General features: G+C 39.8%; 1 protein-coding gene and 1 pseudogene across 1 annotated transcript in view; one reads left to right on the top strand and one right to left on the bottom strand.

Annotated features, from left to right (window-relative positions):
• Positions 1-523: 523 nt before the first annotated feature.
• Positions 524-24,530, bottom strand: LOC135708921 (NADH-ubiquinone oxidoreductase chain 2-like; annotated as a pseudogene).
• A 570-nt stretch (positions 24,531-25,100) lies between these two features.
• The window catches only part of LOC135709260 (zwei Ig domain protein zig-8-like), a 575,709-nt gene continuing 572,953 nt past the window's right edge, over positions 25,101-27,856 (top strand). The window contains exon 1 of the mRNA XM_065231563.1: positions 25,101-25,327. The gene's annotated coding sequence lies outside the window, so the exon portion shown is untranslated. The remainder of the gene's footprint in view (positions 25,328-27,856) is intronic.

Genomic DNA, 27,856 nt, shown 5'->3' on the forward strand with positions numbered 1-27,856 from the left:
TCCGGAATTCCTTGGGGTACTAAAGCAGGGTGCCTACTACATAAAAACTAGGAATCCTCACGGAATTTTATTTTTCCTGGAAAACCTGGAATACTCAGGGAATTTTCAAAATTACAATCGAATACAACTTATCAAAATGTAGGCAGCTTGTCCTAACCCGATTATCTATTTTTCCATGTATTTTCACCTCAATGCAATCGAATTGAAATCATTGACATTATATGAAAACGGAGCAGCAACTTCCCTCAAAGTTCTTCCCTTCTAGTCCCCTCATCTTGGGGTTCTGTAATTTTCTCTATAACATTCTAACAACAGAAAACGCTAATATTCGTTCAGCAATTCTGTTCAAATTCTTAATAATTATTAGAATCCGCTTAGGTTTCTCTCTATAATTATCTTCAACATTCTCTTGCAAATTTGTTGACAAGCCTCTTGGTATACATAAAAGAACTACGTGTGAATATTTCTCAGAATTGCCTTGGGATACTTCCAGGAATTCCTTTAAAGCAGGGCTGCTAGCGAGTCACTTTTTAGTGACTTTGTAACTTTTTTCAAGCCAGTCACTAAAGTCGATGGAAAACTTAATTGAAGGATTTATTATAGAAACATTAAAATTTTGATTAAACTGAAATAATTTAAAATTGTTGAATATCAAAAAAATAGGTATTGATAAAATGGAGCATAGTAAAAAAAAAAGTAAATCATAATAATTCATTACTCATAATAGCTATAAGTATTCAACCTGAATGAGTAATTAAAGAAAATGCTATTAATTAACGTAATGAAGTTTGATTTAATCCTCCTATGGCTCCAGCAATTATTGATAAAATAAAAGAAATTAAGATCAAATTACAAATTACATTTTATGAAATCAACAATAAAGGAAATTATTTTTTGTCAAGTTATTTAAATTAAACTATTAATTGAACTTAAGCCTTCTATTACTCCTGGGAATTTAAAATGGAAAAGAGCACCTCCTCTTTTAGTAATAGTTGATTAAATTAATAAATCATTAAAATTATTATTAACTATTCAATTTTTATTAAAAATAATATTATTAAAATAATTGCAAATAATAAAACAGATGAAGCAAAAGCTTGAGTTGAGAAATATTTTAATCTACTTTCTGAGGTTATTAAAAGATTTTACCTTCATTTATTAAGGCAATAAATGAAAGTAAATTAACTTCTAATCCTATTTATGCTACAATAATTCAAGAATTTTAGGAAATTGCAATTAAAGAACCTGAAATTAATATACTAAGAAAATTATTTTTAATTTTATTTTAATTTTAAATAAAAAGAAAAGAATTTTAACCTATATAACTACAGTATGAACTCAATAACTTAATAAGCTAATCTTTTTATATTTTGGTGTAAGATGCACAAAAGTTTCTGAAGCTTTTGGAAATAGTTTAATTCTATTAAATATAATAATAAAAAAGCATTAAACCTTTATGATTAACCCTATCAAGGTAATCCTATTTTTCAGGCAATTCCCCCCCCCCCCCTTCTTGCTGCAGCACATTACCTTCCTCATTCAGGACAAGCTGATAGTTGGACAAATCGATTTACGCTTCTATCATTTTACAATTTTAAAATACTGAACTTCTGAAGCACTGCACAAAAATGGGCTGTTAGGATTTCGTCGATTTCTTTACTCTGACTTTGACAGTTTGAACGATTGCACTAACACCATCATACTGACTCGACCTCAGATCCTACTCGGATCCATTTTCATTCGTTTATTGAGAGTCAGGGTTGACTCTCACCCAGGTTAAAAACCGAAAACGACATAAGAAAAACTGTCGAGAATTGATGTCCGCCACCATTTGGAAATGCAAGATTACCCTGCAATGGGGTTATTTCCGGAACAGGGATAGCATGCAGATGTAGAAAATTAATATCTGCCGCTATTTGGGAATCCAAGATGGCGGCTATTGATTTTAGAAACAACTTTTCCCTACAATGTGTGCATTTTTGAAACCGGGATGACGTGTCGATGTCTAAAATTGATGTCGGCCTGAATGTGGTTGACTAGTGTATTTGTTAGTTCTTTTTAAAACCAAAGATCGCCAAATTGGATTCCAAAATGGCGGTTGACATCGATTTTCAACATCTACACATTATTCCAGTTCCAGAAATACCCATATTGTAGGGTATTTGACAGTTTTTTTTTTCCGAAACCAACGGCCGAGATGACGGATTTCAAAATGGCGACCTACATTGATTTTCAAAATATATGTGTCATCCTGATTCCAAAAATATCCGTATTGTAGGGTATTTGACCTCTAGAACAATTTTTCCGAAGACAGTAAGTTCCTAGATTTTGAGAAACATTACAAAGTGATTGTTATCATATCAGTAGATTATCGTTTTTGTTGCTGATCATGATGTGCAACACAAATGATAATCCATGATCTTACTGTACACTGATCATGATTCCGTTAACTAGTATTTTTATCGTCGGTTAGCATCGGAAGATAGCATTTTCTTGATTCCCTGTTTAAGATACAGTTCCGTGAGCGTTTAAAAACTTTATAAAACTTAGGGAACATTGTAGAACTTAACGGCAATTAAATCAAATCCAGTAAAATGGTGGGTTCTTTAAAAAAAATGACACGGCAGTCTAAAAAATTAAAGGAAATTGAGAAATATTTTGGGCAGTTTTAAAAATATCAGGAAACTCTAGACTATTGAAGAAATTATGAAATAGTTTCGATAATTTAAACCTCAGACACATCTTGAGAACTTCGGGGAAAATCATAGAACTATATTAATTATTTCGCTGCGGAGCGGCGTTCCTGAAATTTCAAAATAACTTCGAAAATTTCACAGAAGTACAGAGATCTTCAGAATCATTTCGAGAACTTCATAAAAGTCTATGGAACTTAAGGAAAGATCCGAGAACTTCAGGAACTTTTATGGACATTTCGAGAGCATCTCAAATAACTTTAGTAAAGCTCAAAAAAAAAAAAAAGGTAATTTCAGGGGAGTTCAGTTCAATTAGTTTCACTTCAGAACTGCAAACTCTTTAGAGTAGTTTCGAGAGCTTTGAGAAAGATATTGATCTCGCTAATAAAGCTCTAAACAAAAAAAAAAAACGGATATTCTCAAAGCAGAGATATTCCAGAGCAGGGAAATTACATAAATTTTAAAAAAGTTTCGAGAAATTCGGTGAGTTGTGTACACTTTAGAGAAGATACATGATCGTTAGGAAAATTGTGGAAACTTTCGGAAATCCGAAAAAGTTTAGAGAAGTTAAAAGAAATGATGAGAAGTATTGCTATCATCAGGTTAGTTTCTCAAACCACAAAAGAAGTTCAAGGCAGTTTAATTAAATTCAGAAGAATGAAGACCTCAGTCCATTCCATATTCAACGGAGATTTTTTATGAAAATTCGCATGGAGTTTACTATCTTAAGCTTAGGCTTCACATGAAGTCTAAGATTCCTCATAAGTACCATTAAAGCAAATTGCAGTTGATGTTTTTCTCATAGATTTTTTCCCAGAACTCCCTTGGAATGAGGTCCTTAGAAATTATAATAAAATTATATGAGCCAGTTTTAAGTGCAAATAATTTGACTCCAGATTCTTGAAAATTTCTTGAAGTATTATAACTTTTCATTACAGAATTTATAAATTTATGTATTTGTTACTGAAGATTCTGGATCTATAAAGTTAAATGTGTGAATGAAAATAACTGTGAACAATGTTTTTATTTTAAAATGCATTCTTAGTAAGAAAATTATTAAGTTTCCTGTTTTTTTCTTCAGGTAGTAGAAGCTTGGAGGTTTAGTCATAAACTTTCTATTGAATCTTTCTCTTCGAAGGTTCCTATCGTACATATAAAAGTGTTTATGAGAATGTAGATGAATAAGGCTAAAACATCAAACATTTATTTGGTCTGCCATCAAAACGACTAATTTTCTTCCCTTAGGTTACTTTTTGGTCACTTTTTTTTACAACTATAAGCCACTATTTGGTCACTTATGTCTTCAACATGGTCACTAAAATCACTATTTTTGATAGCATTGATCGCTACCAGCCCTGCGACTCCTTATCATTCATACGTTAACACATTGTAGACGTCACTTTCACTTCTCGTGGAAGAACTGATGTGGATGAAAGAGACAGTGTTTTTTTTTCGGTTGATCCAGATTTTATGTTATCTGGATCAACCGAAAAAAAAACACTGTCTCTTTCATCCATATCAGTTCTTCCACGAGAAGTGAAAGTGACGCCAACAATGTGTTTACGTTCACGATGCTTTTAGAATAAAATTAAAGCCGGTATTCTTTTCGAAATTATCATTATCAATTATCATAGATAACTATCTACAGGATGCACTTTAAATTATCCCCAGAATTTTCTTTGAATTCTCCCCAGAAATATTTTGGAACTGTCCTAAGAATTCAATATCCTTGCGGTTCTTTTCGGAATATTTTTGAACTTTTTTTTCCTCAGAACACCTTGGAGCTGAAGTTCTTCAAAAGTTTTAGAAGAATTTCCTCTGTATTCTCCGGAAATTTTTCCCAGAATGAGCTTGAAATTTTCCTCAACATTCCTTTGATACTCTAGGTATTCTTTTCGATATTATCTTGGAACTATGTGCAGGATTCACTAGAAATTATTCGCAGAGTTTTCATGGAATCATCCCCAGAAATCTTTTCTTTTGGAACTGTCCTCAGAATTCAATACCCTTGAGGTTCTTCTCGGAAGTTAAGTTTAAGTTGTCCGTCCACTCACCAAAACATTGCAGTTTTTCTCCCAGAAATGTTCAATAAAGCATGCCCCTCCATTCACCAGAACTATGCAGATTTTCCACCGTTAATGGTCAATAAAAATTTCTTCTCCAATCTTCTGATTGTTGCCGATTTCCTTTTTCCATTTTCCATCAGACATTTTCAATAAAGCTTGCTAATCCTATCATCAGAATGCTGCAGGTTTTCCACCAAATAAATCTTGCCTCTATTTTCAGATTTTTTATTATAAATTTTCAGTAACGCAGCTTCCCTCAGAATAGAGCAAATTTTACACCATAAATTATTAATAAAGTTTGTTTCTCTACTCAGCAGAGGGATGCAAATTTAAGACCAAAAATTTTCCAAAAAGCTTGCCCATCTATTCACCAGAACGGTGCAGATTTTCCACCAAAAATTTTCCGTTCATTTCGTTGATCAGAGCGATGCAAATTTTGCACCAGAAATTTTCAAAAAAGCATGCTCCTCCATTTACCAAAACGGTGCACCAAAAATTGTCAGTGAAGTTTATTTCACCATGCACCTTTGTGGTGCAATTTCAGGCTTTGCCTCTTCATGCACCAGAATGGTGCAAATTTTCCACCAGAAATTTTCAATTAGGCTTGCATTTATCAGAAAGATGCAAATTATGCACCAGAAAAATTAATAAACCTTGTTTCTACATTGACCACAGTGTTGCGAACTTTCTACCAGAAATTTTCAGTTGAGTGTGCACCTCCAAAATTTTAGCGTGATTCAATTTTTCCAGAAAAAAGTTATTCATTTTGATTAGTCCCTCCATGCACGACCTAGATGATAGTTTTACACCAGAAATATTCAGTAAAAAGATTAACCACGAAGGTGAATTTTTTTCAACCTTAAATTTACCCTTTTCTTTTAACCCTCCATGAACACCCTTGAAAAAAAAATTACACAAGGATTTTTTTGTATGCACCACTTGACCAAAAAAAAAATCATTTCAGATTGTCGCTTCATGCACCTATGTGGTGCAATTTATTTTAAGTTATTTTAACATCAAATCAAGTTATCAAGAAATCAAGTTACTTAATATCATAATTTTGTAAGTGTGGAAATAAAAATCTTATTTATAAAAGGAGGGCAACTGCCCCAGCTTGGCCCACCATGTGCACCATTTTTCTGTTTTATATTTTTTGGAAGGGCTGACACGGTAAATGAATCTGACTCATATTTGAATCGCGTTCACTCAAATTAGCGAAAACTTGGTTAACTCATAGAATGTGTAAATTTTTACTCACATACCTTATGCGTGATATTGTTTGCACCATTGAGCAATGTCAAAATTAAAATAATTCTCAAATCGTTTCGAGTTTTTTTATTTATTCAAATTGGGGATGTTTCTCAGAGTCTTAAACTATGTTAATCATCGATCGAGTTTCCACTTGCTGCAATTACGGTAGGTTCTAATAATGTAGTCTGGGTCCATTTCTCTCCAGGTACGGGTCAATGTTTGTCTGAGGCTTGCTGTACTCGGGTGGCGTTTGGAACAGGCCTTGGCCTTCATGACGCGCCATATTGAGTAATCCAGCGGATTAGGATCGGGGCTGGATGGCGGCCACATATCCTTCGCCCAGAACGGAAGATGTTCCTGCAACCACTTCTGAGTGCGGTTCGAGGTGTGGCACGGAGCCCCATCTTGTTGAAATACAACATTTGGCTTCGGACCGTACTGTTCTTTCATCCACGGAAGAACATACTTACTTAAAATGCCGATGTTGATCTTGTCGCCTTCTGGAATGAACACCGGGTCCATTTTTTTTGCCATCGGAAGCCACCAATCCAAACACCATAACGCTAGCAGGATGCATGGTCAGATACACGTTCTTGTGCTCGTCGGCCACGTCTTTTACCGGAAGAGAACTAATATACCGGTCGGTTCTGGAATTTAACACGGGATCGGCGCTAAACATGCTCTCGTCGGTGATTACCGATTTCCGGATTACCGGATTTTTCCGCTTAAGGAAGTTCAAGATTTTCTTGCATTGTTCGACTCGTAGCTCCCGGATGCGGTTGGTAATCATGTGAGTTTTTTTTTCCGTGCCCTCGACTTCGCCCCAAAATCTTCCTTTACAATCTGTAAAGTCACTGATCCCGTGTTCCTTTTCCATTTTCCTTATTGAACGTACTGGATTCACCCGAATCTTCTTTTTGATAGCAGCGATAACCCTCGGAACCCGAGCTGTGGCCACCTTCGCCGATAGTTGTCCTTTCTGTCCGGATCGGTCTAAAACCCTTTTGACGGTCCACCGGGATACTCCCATGGCGATCTTTTTGAGACATTTGCGCGTGGGACAAATCACGAATACGCTGCCACTTTGCATGGTGCAACTGTCAAACTAAGTAAATCATTTTCTTTTAAACACAGCCTTCTACGTGCATGCAAAGAAAACCAAGGCATAATATCCACAGGTGAAACGGGAACCTTATTTGTACGATGTTGCAAACATTATCACGTATACGGTACGAGTAAATGTCAATCAAATATGAGCGACATTTACTCAAATTTGATAAAAAAATACTCATTCTACGAGTGACCTATGCTTTCGCGAGTTTGAGTGGACGGTTCTCAAATATGAGATTGTATCATCTGCCGTGAAGTTTGTTTTGATGGAAGGATTGACTGCACGCTATTTCTAAACAACTTAAATTTGGGTAGGATCTACTCATATCCGTCAAAAAAAGGGCCAACCTAAATTGAGCAAACAAAGTTGGAACTGACAAGATGAAAAATGAACAACATCGTTCGGATTCAGGCCGATGTTTTCCATTCGTCATCTTATTAGTCAAAGTCCTAGTTTTGACGAATATGAGAAGATCCTTCTCAGATTTGGGTTGTTCAGAGACAGCGTGTGTACCGTTTCGACACCTCCTTTCACTCAGAGATGAACATTTTTCCGACACGACATTCTAAATTTGTTTGTGGGGCAGTGATGCAAAATATCATGACACTCACGTGACACTCGTCTTCGCATCAACCGACTATCGCTGACAGATCGTTTTGTCACGCAGTGGGAGGTAGAGCCATGGCAAACAACAACCACCAGTAATGGTCGCTGCTCACAAGCAAAACGTTACACTCGCTGCTGATGATGAAAAGCGCAACGAAAGCAGTAAGATGACGAGAAAAAGCGAAACGACAGAAGAAAATGAAAACAATGCCTACGCATTCCAAGTTCGTCTCGGCAGGCGCGAGTGTGTGAGTTACAAACAAAGCAGGCAACATTAAACGGAAGCTGTTGGGCTCACTCACCAAAACACTCACATAAGCAAGCAAAGCAGCAACTGCTTCAAAACGAGCACAGATGAGTGTCGTGATTGTCGGGAATGACCAGATCGGTGATGGATCACTACAGAAGACGACTTTCACCAGTTGCTTTTTACTTCTTTCGTCAACTGCATGGATGGTCATGGAGAGAGCTTTGACAAGCACATTGATAGGAATGTACAAAGCGTTACTACCATCAGCTGTTTGATGATGGTGATTGTGATAGGTCGCAACTCTGTTGTGGGGTTTTCCTATAGGAGTGAACAGCTGCAGATTCCTCGTCAACGCGAATGGTTTTACCAATACCAAAACAAAGTTATCAAATAAAGTTCATAAGCCATAATAGGGGACACGTCTCAAAATTATATCCCTAAAGTTCGGTCCATAGGTATAAGGAGTGATATTGAGTTATTAGGCTAGGATGTTACAAAAAGGTAAGTCTATTCAATTCTTGCCTTTATCAAATTTTTTGATGACCACCGAAGTGTAGATTTTCGTTAGTGCAATAATACGGCAAGATCATGGCGCCTAGAAATCTAAAAATAAGATAATTTCACTAAATTTTTTCTTTGAAAAAGAGCAATAAATGTTCAAATTTTGTCCCAAAAATAGGCAATTGATTTACGGATTAAAATTTTGTAGCAAATGTGGTATTAGTTTTTTATAACTATAGTGTATTATTGCTGAATGCATGACTTATTTGCTGGATACATCACATTGATACATTACATCCCGTAACCTACCTCAATTGTAAGCACTCTTGGTCGTACGTATATGTGTAGACCTTATAGGGTTATCTAATCGCTCAAAGCCTTTCAATTGACATACTTTTCAAAAAATCATCATACTAAACGTATAGGGGAAATGGCTCTAATGTTGCGATAATCAACAACCTTGCCCTTAATTTTTTTTTTTCTGTTTGGTGCTAAGTGGTCGTCGAATACCCACGACTACTCACCACCGATTCTGGGATGAGATTCAAACATTTTAATTTCAACGTAAATTCTGTGAATTTTAAAATTTGATAAATTTTGTTAATATTGTGAATTTTATCAATTACGCAAATGTTATCATTCCTTGAATTGTCGTGGCAACTTTGATTGCAGAAGCTGTGTTCCTTACCTACAAAATTAAATGAAATTCTTTCATTTCCTGGTTTGGGTCTAATAATGCATTCAGTCAAGGTCCCCCCTTCCTAGAGTCAGGCGTCGTAAATCGACCGTAAACAGTGTCGCAAAAACAATAGTACGTGTCTAGATTCATGTACAAAACACGTAATCAGTTATAACTCCAGCATGCGATCCGGGAGGGTTGAAGCAATTCACCCAACGAAACAGCGAGCTAAAACGATGAAAAACGATTGGATTTACCGATGATGGCAGTTTCGTGTAAGGAGCCTATCTGGATGGACTTTTTTAGGGCAAAGCTGGAATCAAACAATCGAAAGAAGAGAAAAGGGTGATTGACGACTGAAAGCTCCCTTCATAGGTTATAGGCACCCCACCCACGTTAACAGCAGTAAAAACCGTTGTCGTTTTTTTTTTTTTTTTCCCTTTGGTTTGTTTTTTCCGTCGATCTTGTTTTCCGCAAGGTTGCAAAGACTCATTTCAGCTAAAACAATGTTTTTCTAAATTATGAAATAATTAGATGCCATGATCAAATTTTGAATTGGTAGGATTCAAGAAGAGTTTGCAAAGAATGTGTTTGACATATTAAACCTGTTTATTTCACTTCATGAGAGTCACAGTCAGCGATTTTTCACAAACTCGCTCACTCACTCACTCACTCACTCAGCGATCAGCAAATCGCTGATTGTGACTCATAGAAAGCAAAATTTACAGGTGTTATGTTTCCAACGCATACTTTGTAACCTCTTCTTGTAAGTTACAAGTAAAACATGCCATCATACCATCTTTTGGTTTTATTATTCCGAAAAACATTATTTTAGCTGAAATGAGTCTTTGCAACCTTGGTTTTCCGTGCTGAGCACCAATGCTACCGACGTGCCAGGAAGGCAGCTACCACACCTGGACCCTACCTATCGACCCATCAACTCATGAACCGGGGACCAACGGCTTTACTTCCCATCCGAAGGAAGGCGTGATCAGAGATGTTATGCCTCAGAACATCCCGGCGGCGCCGACTGGGATTGAACCCAGGCCTGCTGGGGTGAGAGGTAATCACGCTTACCACTACACCACCGGCGCCGTTGAACCGTTGTCGTCGCCATAATCGTAATGTAAATATGACAAACGAAAAAAAAAAAAAAACAATAAAACACGATCCTGGCTCGGTTCTGTTTTGTCCTAGCATCGGACTGAAAACCCCTACGGAGCAGCCTAGAATTTTATTGGACAGGATATCCTGTCGCTCAGGCCGGCGGCACAGTCGACCAGCAGCACATTTTGGGCACTAAAAACGAAACCGGTCCTGGGCCCGGATAGAAACTCGATGGAACTAATTTTACAACCATCATAAAAAGGTGGAAAGACGGCGTTTTATTTGGCGAACAACAGGATCTGAAGGTGCCGGTGTGAGTGGATTTCCGAGTATCTAGGATCTGGAGGGTTTTCGGGAAGGATGTCCACTTGTAGGCACACATAAACACTCACACTACACACGCAGACGATTGTCGGCATAGTTCCCTCGAGGGATTAGACAAATTGCCGGAAATGAAGAACAATTGCCTGTCGGACGAATTAAAGCTGTTGTTATAAAATTAAATTAACTTTTTTTTGCGGATTATGGTTGAACAACTAGGAATTGGAAGGTGACATAATATATGAAGTATTTTTAATTAATTGGTGTGAGTGCGTTGTGTATTCAGTCATTCGAAGCAATAATGAAGAAGTATCATTTAACAAAATGTAGTCGGGCTGTTTGCCAGATGACAACTGTTCGAAGTCATTTTCTCACTTCATAATGTATTTTCTATTGAATTGTAATGTAACGCTAGCGATAACCGATCAAATTTCAGTTGAATAGATTCTCCGGAGACTAACATTTTCCCGATTCCAACCAAGCGTTCACTTGAAAAAAAAAAACAGAATTCGAGCCGAACAAATAAAATAAAAATCAATTTGATAGCGTGTTCCATCGAATCCACCAGTCGTAGGCAATGGGGGAAACGGCATCATCCCACCATGCTCTGGGCAAACGGCGCGCAGAGAGGTGGCAATAAATATAAATAAAGAAGAATCTTGTTCCCCCGATCGAAGAGCTGCGTTTCACATTGTGTACTTTTGAAACTTCGTGGAGAAGAGCGTTTCCATTAGCGGAAGTCTCTGGAGGAAGCGGAAGCGAACGGTTTCCGAAACGGGTGATGCTGAGAGGACCCACGGGATCGATGGATTAAAATATACCCGTGTACATCTAATAAGCTTAATTTATATACGAACAGAGTGTGGCCATTTATTTCACCCGAAAGCAATCAAGCCAAATCCTGAACCCTCGAAACGAATGAAGATGGAAAACTGCCATTGGTTGTGGACCTGATGAGAAAGGATGGAACACATTTTAAAATGTTAAATTGATATAGGAGGAAATACGGGCCACAACAATATGCAAATAAGGAATAGTAAAAAAAAGGCAGGGTAAAACTAGTCAATTATGTTGATGATTTCCTTGTATATTGATGACGTGGTGGGAACAATACTTTCTGTCGAGTGAATTTGTCAAGATACTACTTAAAAGCATAACATGTTGGCCTGAATGGAAAATCTCACTAGAAGCTTGTTAATGATAGTGTAGAAGATCGAAGAGAAAGACGGTGAAGAGATTATATATTGTTTGGAAGCTCTATATTAATCTTATATTGCAAAAAGGGTGCTTAGTTGGTGGTTACTTGGGTATGACGACGACTCAATTGTAAGTTATGTGTTGTGATACGAGGGGCTTGGTGGACTAGTAGTGACCGTTTTTGCAAAGTTAGCAAAAGATTGTATGGTTCAATCCCAGACTCTTTCACATTATATAGTAATGAAGTAATGAAAATGGGTTGTTAGCGGAATGCTTAATAAAACAGCTAAAAAGGTTATCTCCCATTTAATCTCACTTAATTAATTTTGGTATCCATGACAGATACGTATTTCGACTACAATGTGCAGCCTATGATCTTGACTTTTTACCTAGGGGATGAGTACTGTGATTTTGATAAGTTCTTTAGTGGGAATGACACTGATGAAAACTGCACATTGTAGTCGAAATACGTATATGTCATGGATACCAAAATTAATTAAGTGGAATTAAATGGAAGATAACCTTTTTAGCTGTTTTATTATATAGTAATTAATATTGTATCACTGTCTTTCTTAAGGTGAGATAAAACTAAGTAGAATTCAATCAAATCTGGTATGTTAGAAAAAAGTTATTCACAGCAGCGCACATGGTGTAGTGATTTGGCAACACGGTTTGCGTTGGATAATCGTTTCTTTTTTATGCTCCCGATTTCCTTTTTAATTTCCATAACTACGCGTTTTTAAATACTCGACTATATTTGTTTGTTTACGTATAGTGCGTCTTTGTGTTATCACCATAAAGTTTCGGGCTATTTCCAGTTTTGTCGCGCTTTTTTCGTCGTTTTGTGTTCGCTGCTGTAGCATCAGAAAGTGTTGATCCTTGGTTGTTTGTTTTTGTTACCGTCATCATTCACCACCTATTGTCTACTTCAAGCGGGAAGTCAACTGATAGTGAAATGGCAAAAAAAAAAAACAATGCGGCGAGTGCAAACAAGTGATCAATGATCTCCAACCAATCATGTGTGGTTTTTTGTGAGACTGCGTTTCACTTTAACCAGCTGTGGTTTGAACCCTCGCACGAGGAAAGAAGTATTCACAGCTGGAAAGGCAATGTTTGTTTGTCCTCCCTGTCGAATTGAGCTGAACGGCCGATCCATTCGCAGGTTGCCGACAATCCTAAGTGCCAGGATCTGTCCGTTGTGGTTGAAAAACTTAGCCAGAAAATTTATTATTTTGCAAATCAGTCGCATCGAACAAATCCCGCTCCCTCTCCGTCACTTTGACCAAGATTGAGTGTAAAGCGCCGCCGTGAAGACCGATCGGAAGCATCTGTGCCTGCCGTGAACGGAACGAATGCGATTAACCTTAGCGAGATTCATCTTTCTGTGCCTTCTATTGTGCAAGCTGTGGTGCCGGATAAGTTTTGGTTGTACATGACAGGCGTAATCCCACTAATCAGTGACAATGACGCGCAGAAAATTGTTACGCGCTGCTTGTGTACTTCGGATGCTGTTGATGTGGTACGCCTTGTTCCGAAGGGCAAAGATACCACCAACTTGACGTTTGTTTCTTACAAAATCGGATTGGACCCTAATCTGAAGGAATTGGCGTTGGAACCCTCGACTTGGCCCGTTGGTATCCGTTTACGGGAGTTTGTCAATTTCCTAAAAAAAAACTGATGCTTCCTGTCGGATGGACGGACCCCGCGACGCATGCTAAAAAGCACCTTGGAGGCCTCTTCTCAGTCCGGTCTATTGCTGTCAGCGTTCATCATAGTCGTCGCGGTCCTGCTGTCGAGACTGTAGATGAGGTCCTCCAGCCTGCTTTCCCAGGCAAGTACGTTCTTTTCCATAAACTCTCACTTCCTGATCGTCCTTCCGATTCCAGCGTAAGTCCGTTCGAGGACACTATTTGTTGCAATATACCAACGCATAGCCCTTCATTACTTTTCAACGCTTCATCTTCACGCCACTCTTCAACACAACCAAGCTCATCGTCATCTGACCCGGGACGCCCTACACACAGCAGTGCGGAAGCCCCTGACCCGCCTATCTCAGTCGAGCCCGTAACCGTCATGAAAAATATCTCGCAGCTTTCTCGTTCCTGCCACCCAAGTCGTCCCGGCCATGAGTCTAGTGCTGGTGATGGGGTCTTCCAAGCTGCCAATCATGGCAAGTATCTTTGCAGTAACAGCAATTTTCGCTCTGAAGAATTCTCGTTGCCTAGGAGTTCCAGTACCATCGATGCCTGGATTTATTATCAAAACGTGAGAGGTTTGAGGACTAAACTGGACGACATCTTGGCATCTCTCGACAGTACCTACGATGTCATTATGCTAACGGAGACAGGATTAGACGACAGCATCAATTCTCTGCAGGTTTTTGGAAATTCATTCTACGTTTTCCGTTGTGATCGTTCCCCTTTGAATAGCGACAAGCGCTGCTTTGGTGGTGCGCTCATAGCCGTTGCCGAACGACATGGCAGCTCGCGCATTGATACGAACAATGGCAGAAGACTGGAGTAAGTGTGTGTTTCTGCCGACATTCGTGGTCGTCGATTCCTGATGTGCAATATCTACATTCCACCGGACAAGAGCCGTAGTGTCGATCTGATTGAAGAACACATCGGCACCGTTCGTGAACTCTGCGACAACGCTTCTTTGGATCACATTGTACTCGTGTGCGGCGATTACAATCAACCTCGTACTGCCTCATTTTCCATCTCGGTACTGCCTGGTCTGAGGATGAAAAGCTTCTTTGACGCTTTTGACTTCGGCGAGTACAGCGTTATTCGACGGTATGGACTTCTTGAACCTGAATAAAATTAACGTGCAGCTGAATAATTTAGGTCGCACTCTCGATTTGATCCATTGCTGCCAGTAGATCTGCACCACCCCCCACTTAATATTCGCGTTAATGCTGCAGCTGAATGTCCTAGGCCACTTCCGGTGGTAAATGAATTCGAAAGAGCACTCAATTAACGCAAAATCGACTTTGATGTGCTTTTCGCTTACCTGTCAGGCCTCGACTGGAATTGCATCTACGACAGTGTGGATGTCCATGACATGGCCTCAAATTTGTGTGCCATCATCCGCCAATGGTTGAACTTAAACGTTCCTACGAAGAGAAAACCTGTCTCTCCTCCTTGGAGTACGCCCCTTCTTCGGAAATCTAAGAAAGAACGCAATCGGTGGCAACGTTATTTCCGGGCGCATAAATCCGTATTTGCGTATTGCTAACTTCAAACGAGCAAGCGACGGCTACAGAAAGTTGAATGCTTCACTTTACAAATCACACGTTTTGAGGGTGCAGTTTGGTTTACGCCAGGATCCGAAATCGTTTTGGGGTTTCGTAAACAGAAAGAGGAAAAGCTCATCAGTTCCGCCTAATGTGATCTATGATGGCAAAGAGTCCAATAGTGAAGAGGAAGCATGCAATTTCTTCGCGATGCATTTCGCATCCATCTTCGAACCAGTGTCATCGTCCGACGTCGAGGCTGAACTGGCTGCGTCAAATGTCGCGCTGGATGTAGTTGATTTAGACACGTTCGAAATTTCATCTGCAATGATCATCGGTGCTTCAAAAAAGTTGTAGAATTCATTTGCTCCAGGCCCGTATGGTATACTTCCTGCTGTTTTCCGTCGCTGCGCATGCGTAGTAGCTGAGCCGCTAGCCTTCATTTTCAACCGTTCGTTTGAGCTAGGTGAATTTCCCATGAGATGGAAACTATCGTACATGTTTCCTGTGCACAAAAGTGGTGACCGACGAGATGTTAAAAACTACCGTGGGATAACCAGCCTTTCTTCCGCATCGAAGCTTCTCGAGATTATCGTCAGTGATCAAATTCTACGCGCTACAAAAAAACCACATTTCGTCAGATCAACATGGATTTATTCCCGGCAGGTCTGTTGCTACTAACTTGCTGGATCTAACTACTACGGCGGCTTTTGACAAAATTGATCATAAAGTGTTGCTCTGCAAGCTATTGCGATTGGGAACCTCAAATCGATTGGTGTCGTGGTTGTCATCGTACTTGACTGGCAGAGCGCTGTATGTTAAACAATTCTTCTTCTTCTTCTTCTTCTTCGCATTTCAAGCTTATTGCATATCGCATATTAGCTTATTGCGTGCTCTCAACTTAGTGTTCTAGATGCATTTCCACAGTTATTAATTGAGAGCTTTCGATACCTGTACCATTTTTGCATTGGTATAATTATGTGGCAAGTCCAATCATACTTCTATGCCCAGGGAAGTCGAGAAATTTTCCAACCCGAAAAATTCCTAGACCGGACCGGGAATCGAACCCAGCCACCTCCAGCATGCTTTGTAGCTGCGCCTTTACCGGCTGAGCTGAGGGAGGCCTCTGCATCTTTAACATTAACACGGATCTTATGTTTCATCGCCATTTTCTAGCACGTCCGGTGTCTCGCAAGGAAGTAATTTGGGACCGTTATTGTTTGTGTTATTCTTCAATGACGCTACATCTACTCTTGGCCAGAAGTGCAAGCTCGTATATGCTGATGATCTGAAAATCTATGCGTACCACCGCATCGAGGACAGTTTTCACCTGCAAATGTTGCTCAACGTGTTCGCTTGTCATCAGCGTCGCGAAATGTCATGTGATGACCTTCTATCGGTCCAAATACCCGTTAATTTATGAATACCACATCGATGAGACTGTTCTTAGCAGAGTGGATCAAGTGACGGATCTTAGTGTCGTATTGGACTCGAAGCTTTTCTTTCATTCCCATTATGCATCGATTATTAACAAGGCTAATCGTCAACTTGGCTTCATCTCTTAAGATTGCCAAGGATTTCACGGATCCATACTGTCTAAAAGCATTGTATTGTTCACTCGTAAGGCCGATCCTAGAAAATGCTTCCAAAATGCAGCCCATACACCAAACGACGTATCATGGAATCTAAAAATCGAGCTTATGCAAAAAAGGTTCATACGACTTGCGCTCATAAACCTACCGTGGCGTGATCCTTTGAACCTTCCAGCATATCCCGATAGATGCCGTCTGCTTGACCTCGAAATGCTTGATCGTAAGCGTAAGACGTAAGCTACAACAGGCTACGTTTATAGCTAAATTACTCAACGGTGACGTCGATTGCTCTCATCTTCTGTCACTGCTTGATTTCCGTGCTTCAGGTAGGATGTTACGTCAGCAATCCCTGATGCAACCGAGCTTTCATCGTACTCTCTATGGCTACAACCAGCCTATTTGTGCAATGGTTCGTATGTTTGTATGCGTCTAGTCCGCGATTGATTTTGGTATGTCCACACTGAACCTTATTTAATACGAATAGAATAGTTTATTCATTAACACAACTTTGCCAGATGACTTATTAAATAAATAAATAAATAAATAAGCCTGACTGCATCTCACTCCAAAAGGCCTGAGTTTTCAGGTTCTCTAAAATCCCTGGGAAGTAAAACAGTTGATCCCCGGTCCATGAGTGAATTCTTGATTGAAGTAATTGAGATCACAAATCCGCATAACAAATCCCATTTCACCTCATATGTGATTAAGTTGTGCATTGTATCCCCAATCAAACCAGATAATCTTCTATCACAACGCTAGGCTTCACTCTCGGATAAACACATCTGCCACCTGTCAATAACGGATCAACTCCTTTCTGCACCGACAGGTGCTTCAGTCGCAAAACCACAATTGACGCTTCTTAACCGCAGCATTTATCTCTTTGCATTCATGCATCGATAGCTGCTGACCCTCAAGCCTGGGATGGCCCGGTTCAGATAATGGATCCCAAAGCGATAAGCGCCGGCAAGATTTATCGGTCAACAATTGACCCGGGTGAGTGTGTTAGCACAAGACCAACTTTTTCCATTTCCCCAGAACAACCTCAAACGTAATCTACCGATATGTATGTCACACTCTAGCAAGAACCATTCGATGCTCGGTCAATGGTCGATCGGAGGTATTTCTACGTGCGGGAGCATTGGGATTGGGACTGACGACGACCGAGGGGGTAATGAATCAATAGTTCCACCACGATGAACCCGCCTTACCCTTCAAGTTTGTGTCTGTATGCGTGTTTCAGAATGTGGTTTTGCTGCTGCCTGATGTTGGGAAACAGATTCTAGCGTTGTGGGAAATAGTAGCACCCAAAGAGAACGATGCCCTTGTTGTTGGCTTGCTGGAACGAGGGTTGATTGTCTCATGTATAGGAACAATACAAACCGATGGAGCAAAACCACATGGCTATTATTTGGATGGGATTGCATCGATTAAGAGTTGATGGAAGCTGAGAATTGCTGCAGTTGCTAATAGGAACCGACTTTTTATGAGATGATTTGGACGATGACTCCGTAATAACAGCAATAAATGTAAGAGCTCTACCTGAAATCAATCTTGTTCCGCTTTGTCAAGTGCTAGCATAAATTTCCCATTGATCAAGGCAATTTGCCACGCCATCATCCATTTCAATTAACTGTACTCCGCCACTCCCACCGATCATTGGCAATAAAAGCGTCTTTGCCGTGTCTCGTACTTTTTAGCTAGGATTCCCTCGGGCAATTTATTTCCGTTTAACAACGGTGACAGCGAGGTGTCACGGCCCCACCGACGGCGCTGGCATGGCATTTCATTACCAGCACGTTTCACACCGTTTCCGAGAAGGATGACACAAATGCCCACGTTTGACAACTTACCATACCATTCAGGCAAAGGCCTGGCTGTTCTTCGCTGTACATCCCGTTTGACAGACGATGGATGTTGCTATTTCAAGTGACATCCGGTTTAGTCACGATTTCAGTGTTGTTAAACGAGAAGTAGGCCATACGGGTTTCATGCATGGGATTAAAGAGCCTGAATTTATAAAGAGACGACATGTCAAAATTGGAACAATCGATTATCGGTCAAAGTCATAGGAAAAGACATTCCAATCGAGCAGAAGACCTGTCAAATGGATAAGGTGTCATCTCTTTATAAATTCAGGCTCTTTACTAGGGACAACAATTTAATTTGTATGTGCACCAAATTTTTTCTCAGTGTGCCTCATGTGTGCCGTGCTGTGCCGCGCTGTGCCGCGCTGTGCCGTGCTGTGCCGCGCTGTGCCGAGAGTGCCATTTCAACGGACTGATTTTTGTTGTGAATAATTGTATGCTTGGTGTTACGTTTTAACTTATTGGGTTTCTGCCGAGACAAGGGATGTGATACTTGTATATTGATAGACCGTTCTCGGTTGACGGTTAGAACGATTCTGTTTTATTTGGCTAAATTCGAAATACAATTTTTACCTACGGGAGACATCTGAAGTGGAGACCTTCTCTCTTGCTTTATGTAAACGATCACCAATCAGCGATGGATATTTAAATTGAGAGTGTGGTTAACTGAGAGAACAGTGTGTGTAATGGAGCTGCTTGGTAACAAATCCTTGGCAACAGTTAAATGTGAACATGATCCTTATGGGACAGAAAGTGGATTCGTTGACATGTGTCTTAGATCATCGAACCGCAGTTCGTTAGCTTGGGAAAATATTTGAAACAAGGTCCCACGAGTGTGGTCTTGAAACTAATGGTTCTTGGAATTTGATGAAATGTAACATTTACATGTCACATACCCGGTATTTTGACAATTCAAATGCATTTTTTGTTGGTAAATCAAACCGTACGTGCTGTCGAAGACAATGATCACGTCAACGCCAGATCAACATGGTCAGGTCATCAAGAAAACTGCTGCTGCGCAGCACTCGGATCGCCCTAGTTCCGTCTCCCGTATGTCGCAGTGCAATGAAGATTTGATCCACGGAGAGTACAGCAAATATTACACGCTGGTGACAAAAATTGGGAATGCACTCATTGAACATTCTGCACCGGGACATCAAAGATGTGGACGCTATCATCGATCACCATTTCCATATCAAGCTGATTGATTTCGGATCAGCTACGTTCGTACAGGAAGGGCAACTACTTTCTACCGTCTACGGAACGACCGAGTACTGCAGTCCGGAAGTGTTGCAGGCAACCGCTACCCCTGCCCTGAGCTGGAAATGGGGGCTCTCTGTGTGACACTGTACTTGTTGTTGTTCTTCGAGAACCCATTCGTGGAAGTTGAGGAAATCCGTTGACAAGAATCCCAAAACTCGGATCATCATCCAGGAGCTACTGGAGGCGGAATGGATGACGCAGGAAATCAAATCGTCACAGTTCAATTTTCCCAAAATCGTCCCCAGCTAACTGTACAAAATCAATCCGTAGAAGTGCTACGTAGATGCAAATATCTGCTCCAGCCTACCCTGGGCATAATAGAAGTATGATTGGACTTGCCACACAATTATACCAATGCAAAAATGGTACAGGCATCGAAAGCTCTCAATTAATAACTGTGAAAGTGCATCTAGAACACTAAGTTGAGAGCACGCAATCAGCTTACATGCGATATGCAATAAGCTTGAAATGCGAAGATGAAGAAGAAGACGATACTTTAGTTAATAAGCTACGGAACGAAGTCAATGATAACGCGTGGTATGAAAGTTTTCACCTATTATTCCCAAAGACAAAAGAAGCGCTCCGACCGAATCAATTTTTATCATCATCCGATAGGCCGAAGTGAATTCAGTGGCGTTTCAATGGCGTTTCAACGCGTTAGGCCGAGTTTGGCGTCAAGAATCAGTGTTAGACTTTTGACAATATCTCAACTATTGGTTTCTCTTTATCAAATGTTACGGTACGTACGGAAAGGTAAATAAATTTGGAAGCCATCAGTAATAATAATATTCCGTTTTGTGATAAACTGCACTTGATTAAGAAAGACTAAGTGCAGCAGTGCGGGTTGTGCTTAATAGGCCGGAAATAGGGTAGTTAACCCTACTGCTATTTAATTAATATATTTTTGGATTCATTTTTAATCATTTTTGTTCGGGGACTGAGGTAAAAATGTCTAGTGGCAGAGTAGCAGTGATTCTATGTTAATCAATCATGAACTAGTCCAGGTTGAGCGTTAAATGCTTCCTGGTGATTCGACCGATAAGTGTTCTGTTGGTGTGCCGGATAGCGTATCTGGAGCTCTACAACAGGCAATGTTAGTGAATGTTCTTGCTTCAAAATCAGTGAAACATCTGGAAGTCTATACAGAAGTGCATAAATTTCCCAATTTCGTGGCAGTTGACGCACTCTTGCGTTGACTTTCAAAGATTCATATTAAATCCAACCGGTCGTCGTCGTGATGGCGGCATCTTCCGGGTGCGGATCATAGCAGTAAGGGCGAGTTAGAGGCTCCAACGAAATTATTTGTTGCGGATACCGAAATTGGTTTGTGTTAACTATGAAATATGATACATCCTCACTGCACATGCGCAGAAATAATGCAGTGATGTCAGTTACTTTAGAGATCACAAAAAAATATTTACCATGGGTGCCAAACAGTGCCAATGAGTGAGCCATGGTGTGCCCTACTGTGTTTTTGGCACACTGTGCTGAGTGACCTACCCCTTGATGTCATCTTACCAATACTGCAATATTGAGACTTTTCATGTAGTGGTCCAAATTTGGACTGTTGTAACTTCGTTTAATATTGTTCGATTTTTAATCTTCAAGAAGCATTCGACTGAAAAACCAATCAAATTTTATGGTGAGGCAATGGAAGTGACCATGTCTACCGGATACCGGAGATATTCTGGGTTTCCTGAGGGCATGTCTAGATTGCTAAATTTGTGATGAGTTTTTCTCAGAGTGTCCATTACAAATCTGTGATTTTTGTTCATACGCCTAAAAAAGAACCATTTTCAAAGCAAATGACGCACCAAGAGCTAAAATTGGCTTAGAATCAACCAAAATATGGCCATTTACCTGGAATCGGTCCTGAGGGAGGGTTCTGAGTGCGGTCAGTTCTTTCATTCACTCAAAACATGCCATGTGACACCTCTTTCTTCATGTGGTCAATGGCTCCATTAAAATTCTATAAAAAGCCTATTGGTAAATAACCATGAAGAAAGAGGTGTCACATGGCATGTTTTAAGTGAATGAAAGAACTGACCGCACTCAGAACCCTCCTTCAGGACCGATTCCAGGGAAATAGCCATATCTTGGTTGATTCTGAGCCGATTTTAGCTCTTGGTACGTCATTTGCTTTGGAAAAAGTTCTTTTTTTTTGGCGTATGAACAAAAAACACAGATTGGTAACGGACACCCTGAGAAAAACTCATCACAAATTTAGCCATTTAGACATGCCCTCAAGAAACCCGGAATATCTCCGGTATCCAGTAACCATGCTTACTTCCATTGCCTTACCCTAAAATTAGTAGTTGTCCAGTGGAATGCTTCTTGAAGATTAAAAATCGAACAATATTCAGCGAAGTTATAACAGTCCAAAGTTGGACAAAATTTTGCTAGTACCCTGTATTTCTCACAACCCCTGTATGTGCATAATATTGAACAGAAATTTACACTACTTTTTCGAACTGTGACTCTACTGACCAAATAGTTTAAAAAAGTGACTGAAAAGTGGCTTAAGGTGACCCAAAAAATTACCTAAAAATATTTCACAAATTGTATGCTTACTCGGCACAAAAATATTCCGTTAACTCCGCCCCATTCATGAAACGGTCTAAAATCCAGTTAGGGGCGAGGCTTAGAAAGTATTTTTTGTTTTGAGTATGCAAAAGAGGAGGAATTTCGGACGTTATTTTAAATGCATATATAAAGGTTCCAGACTTGTTTTTCAGTACCAGGTATTATGTTTTGTAGTCTGTGTAAGGGATTTTTAGGTTTTTTGACTGCACTGACCTCTGTGAAAAACTAACGGAAAACAGATTACGCATAGATTTCGATAGATGTCACCGCAACCAACAGCAGTGACGTCCGATGATAAATGAATGCAGAAACTGGAGTAAATGGCTTATTCAATGCATACATTTGTTTTACTTTAAATTGATAGTCATGCACAAAATCTGAGCATTGATAATACATATATTTCCATTGAAATACGCATTATCATGTGCGTTTACTATAGTTCAGTAAAAATAAACATGCGCATGCATTTGCAATTCATAAACAATCAAATTTACGTGAACGAGTAAATTTACATATTCATTCATTGAAACGATTCGACTATGGCACACATCAGCTTCTCTCGATAAGTTGTCGTCTTGACAGCTGAAACAATTAACTGGGTTAATTGCCTTCCATCGTAATTGGTTTGATTTTCGGGGATTTTCGGGAACGAATAAAGTAGAGTTTCAATTTACTTCCGTATTCTACAAACTCTCTTACAAGACTGATTTTATTACCGATTATTTGTCAATAGCCTACTATGATTTCTATTTTCATTTTGTCATGTCTCGTCTTATCTACTACAGAACTGTGAAACCATTATTTATTTGTAGAAACAGAATTCTGTTTAAAGTTGTATGATTCAGTTACTGTGATGAAACGGTACATAGATCCCGAGTTCAGTGACGGTGAATTGTATTTCCCAGATACATGGACCCACCAGATCCAAAAACTAACTGCTGAGTTTAAATCTATTTTCCATATTTTTAAATTAAGGATAAACACTACGTAGCCACTTTCGGGAGGAGAATACCCGATCGACGAACCTATCAACGCCAAGCTGCGGGAAGTCCAGCCGTTCGAACGATGTCCAATCCGCTTGGTCGTAGAGTCATCTTGTCCGCTTCGTTGTCACCTGTGAGCATTCAGGTGAAGAGACGGTGATCGGAAAGTGGTCGCTGCTGTGGGCGCCCGGAAGAGTTCGCCAGATAAATCTGGAAGCTAGCACCTCCGAATAGATCGAGATATCGATAGCTGAAGATGAACCAGTTGCTGGGTCCATTCGTGTGTGCGATCCGTCGTTCAAGATCATCAGCTGCTTAGTTAGCGTTTTCTCGGCGATGTAGCGACCGAGTGCATTTGACATCGTGGATCCCCAGGCGGGATATGGTGCGCATTGAAGTAGCCAAGTAGCAGCAGTGGCGCTGGCAGTCGCTCGAAAAGGTCATTCAGTTCGGCTTGGCATTGTTGCTGGGAATTCGGAGGGATGTATATCGACACCACCGCCATAGGGGACGGAAGGCAGATACGGATCCTCCAGCCTGCTGCGCTCTCTCCTGTGAGAGTGAAGGGGGTACTACACTTTCCCTCCCTTCAAGTCGATTGTTCTCGTTGTCCGGTTCACTTGTCAGGTTGGCGTTGTTGGTCGGGGGCTGCTTTGAGGGATCGTTTCTATCGGTGATGCTGGCTATAGGGCGTTTCATCGATCTCGAACTCTTCATCGATCTCTATGGCTTCCTGATCGGACGTGTCTTCTGCTTCGGCGGGTTTCTTCAGCAGTGGGCTTTGCCATCCGGGCGATGTATTGTTGCTCCTGGTGAGTATTTTCTTATTCTTGCTCTTGTTGTTGGCTCGTGATTCCGTTACTGGCGATCTGGTTCTAAGCTACATCGATGTTCCGGCTACCTGAGAGTCTCCGGATTTCCGGTCGGCAGACTGGCTCCTTTGAGTCGAGGATGGTTGAATCTGAACTTGGCTTGCTGGGACTGCTGAACTTGTCGGGTTTGCATCATCTAAACGTGGACCAACATATTTACAATCTTCTCGTATTTCTTCTTCATCGCGTCCAGGAGTTGAGCGATTTGAGAATCCTTCTCCTGCATCTTCTTCTCCAATTCATCCAGTTTCTTACGGTCTGCAGTCTTCTGGGTGGCGGCTGCGGCGTAATTTTCCAATCCTGCTTCGACACGTTTGCGGGCTTCGGGGTACGACAATTTCTTATCCACCTTCATACGGATTACATATATCTCTTTCTTATAGACCGGGCATTGCCGGTTGTTCGGACGATGCGGTCCACCACAGTTCATACAGTGTGCAGCAGCTACACACTCTGCACCTTACGACAACTCATGTTCAGCGGAACAATTCAAACAACGTTTAGGACCTGGACAGCGGACACGAGGGTGACCGTATCGAACACAACCATAGCGCAAGAGGGGGATTGTATAATATGGACGAGTAGCAACGCGAAGAACACAAATTTTGACTTGCGACGGATAATTTGATTGATATAAGACATTTGATCGTGCGAGTTTTGGATCAAAAATATTTTTTCAAGTGACATTACAGACTTTCGGTACATCTCGGTGTACGAGAAAAATGGAAAAACCACGATTTTTTAAGCTTCCGGACACCCAAAAATGTCACACTAACAACCACCATGCTTCTGTTCCCACCGTACCACAAAACCACGTCAAATAACTGAAACCGTTTCGAACTTTTCCACCCTCGGTAAATAAACCGCACGCACCTCATTTAAATGTCTTTCATTTGTGATTCTACTTTCAGGCGAAACAAAAAAAAAACTGCCAAACTGCGGTCACCGTTCACCGGATTCACCGGTTCAAAGCGGTGCTGGAACGAAAGAAAAGTACGTGCACGCATAAACCGCACCCGAGCTCTCGCCGGTGTCCTCCGCGCCAGGCAGGACAAAACGACTGAAGGATAAACTTTGCGAGAACCGGACCGTTATTCCGGTCGGCTAAATAAACAGACTTCGCAAGGAAACGGAAGGAGGAGGAATACAACGGTAGGATATCAGAACCCATAACACTGCAGACGATGACGACGACGACGACGATGTCACAAGAGCTGCAGGGTTGCCAAAACTGCCGATTAATCTGCTTAATCTGTGCTTTTGCAAATGTTTCACCAAGAATCTATACTTACTGATCACAGATTTTTAGGATTCAATCAGATTACACATATTTTAAAATTTTAATCAAACTTTGCGAAATGAAAACTTAAGTTGTTTTAAAAATTCAACTTATATTTTCAGTTCACTGTCATTTTTTCATAGCTTTCTTTTATATCTACTAGAAATACTCAGAGGGAGAGCTAGAAGTTAGCATTTCACATGACTTTTCTTTTCGAACTGTCAAATTTACGTCAACGCAACGCAAACGGATCTAATGTGGGTGGCCCTTAAGGAGAGACAACTGGGGTATGGAGTTGGATCCAGTTTCTGATCCAGTCACAAATTGGTTGATTTTCAGATTGTTTTTTTTTTCTGCTTTAAATGTGGACAAAATAACTGCCAAAACCTAGGGGCATCCCACTCTAAACTTTAGACCTAATATCAATCAAATATTTTTAAATCCCCCGTAAATATTCTTAAATATTTTTCAGTATTTTAAACCAAGATTATATTTGCATCGTAATAACACTTATTTTTATTTATGTCGGGTTGCTAGTTTAGTTGTTTTTTATTGACTTGTTGTATGCTAGATCGAGCCGTTCGTCATTTTGGTTTTTCAAATTCATATGCAATTTCATGTAAATGGGTAAGTATTTTTATTATGTCTAGAAATATAATAACTTTATTTACATTTTTCAGCGATTCACAATGTAGATGTGAGGAATTGAAAACGTGTCGCAGAATCATCCGAAGGAATTCAACCTGACCAAGCAAAGTCTTCGTGGAGGAAGCGCTGCTAAATCGGCAGGAGTGCGAAAACGTCTGATCGAAAGAAGGTAGAAAGTTTGACAATCTTCCGGGTGTTTCTATTGACGAAAATGTTCCATTAATATTATAATAAATAATTTAAAGAAATGTATTGCTTTTTTGGATTATACGTAGGAAAAACATAATAGTTAAATCCGATTATTTGAATCACTCCCATTATAGTTTCATGTTATTGTTTGACCATACCACTACCGTTATTTCAAATTACCCAACTAACAATTTTAGCTGCAGATTTGATTATACAGCCGAAAATTGGCTGATACAGCAAATGTTTGCCAGTATAAGCTAGTCTGCAGCTAAAATTGTTTGTTGGGTAGTCAATCATTATATCATACGTCCAAATCGTTTTAAAAAAAATGATTAAAAGATCATGGAGTTCATAATCGATGAAGGATATAAACTATATCCTCCCGGAAGTTAAAAGAAATCATAAAACGGTTCAAAATAATTTAAAAAGAGGTTCCACTTTTGGATCAAAAGGACATCTCGCTTCGATCGTATTCAGCTAAGCGGCCTTGATTATTTATTCTCTTCTGAAATAAAATGTACTGCATTTAGAAGGCGAAAAGCTACGAAAAATTAGTTTAAAGATTTGTTTACTTTTCATTTTGATTAGATTAGGCTATAAACACGTAGTCATCGTCACTCGGACAAGAATCTAGCGGACGAAAAGAACAATTACATCCTCTATTATAAAGCAAAACTCACCTTGAGATAGGAAATGAAAATGACAGGTTTCTCATATCTATCAGACCAGAATTAATTTTTTCTGGAATAGGACGAACAGATTACACCGAAAACGGTCCGTGACATATGCCTAGCTGCTTTGCTCACGCTGTTAATAAAATGAACGTTAATTTCTTAACAAGTTTTCCAAACTCCACATTCTCCTGACATTAGTAAACAAACAGATGAAATCCTTATAGCAACCGAACAAATAAAGGAATGCTAGATATTTCTTAAGTATTTGTAAGTAGTTTTAGGTATCTTACGTATCACTGAGAATTTTTTTTTGTATACTGGGGGAAATACAAACCTTAGAGTGGGATGCTCCTAGTCCCACTCTAAACTTTGTATTTCCCCTCATATACAAATAAAGTTTTTAGTGATATCTAAGATACCTGTTACTCGTTCGGTTTGATTTATATCATTTGTATTCTTTATCTCCATGTAAGTATTGTGTTATAATCGGGGATATATTTTTATTGTTCATCCGCTAGGTTCTTGCCCGTAAAACGATAACTACGGGTATATAGCCCAAGCAAAATCGGAAGTCACACCATAATAAGATACGGAACCGGATCTCGTAGCTTCTCACCTTATAAATGTAGAACATGTTTATTACAGAAGATTAAAAATCATCAAGGCTGTTTAGCTGGATACCATCGAAGCAAGATATCTTCTTTGAACCAAATGTGGAGCGTGTTTGAAACTAATGTTGATCATTTTTAGTTTTCAGCACAGCTCTCTTTTTAACCTTCCAGGAGGATATGGTTTATTTCCAATATCGATTTTGATCTCCATTCTCTCGTTGCATTATGGGAATGATTAAAATAGTTGGATTCAACTTTTAGGATTTCGTACGTAGAATAG

The sequence above is a fragment of the Ochlerotatus camptorhynchus genome, unplaced genomic scaffold, assembly GCF_037179485.1.
Source record: "Ochlerotatus camptorhynchus isolate MF236.1 unplaced genomic scaffold, CSIRO-AGI_Acam_v1.1 ptg000033l, whole genome shotgun sequence".
NCBI lineage: Eukaryota > Metazoa > Arthropoda > Insecta > Diptera > Culicidae > Ochlerotatus > Ochlerotatus camptorhynchus.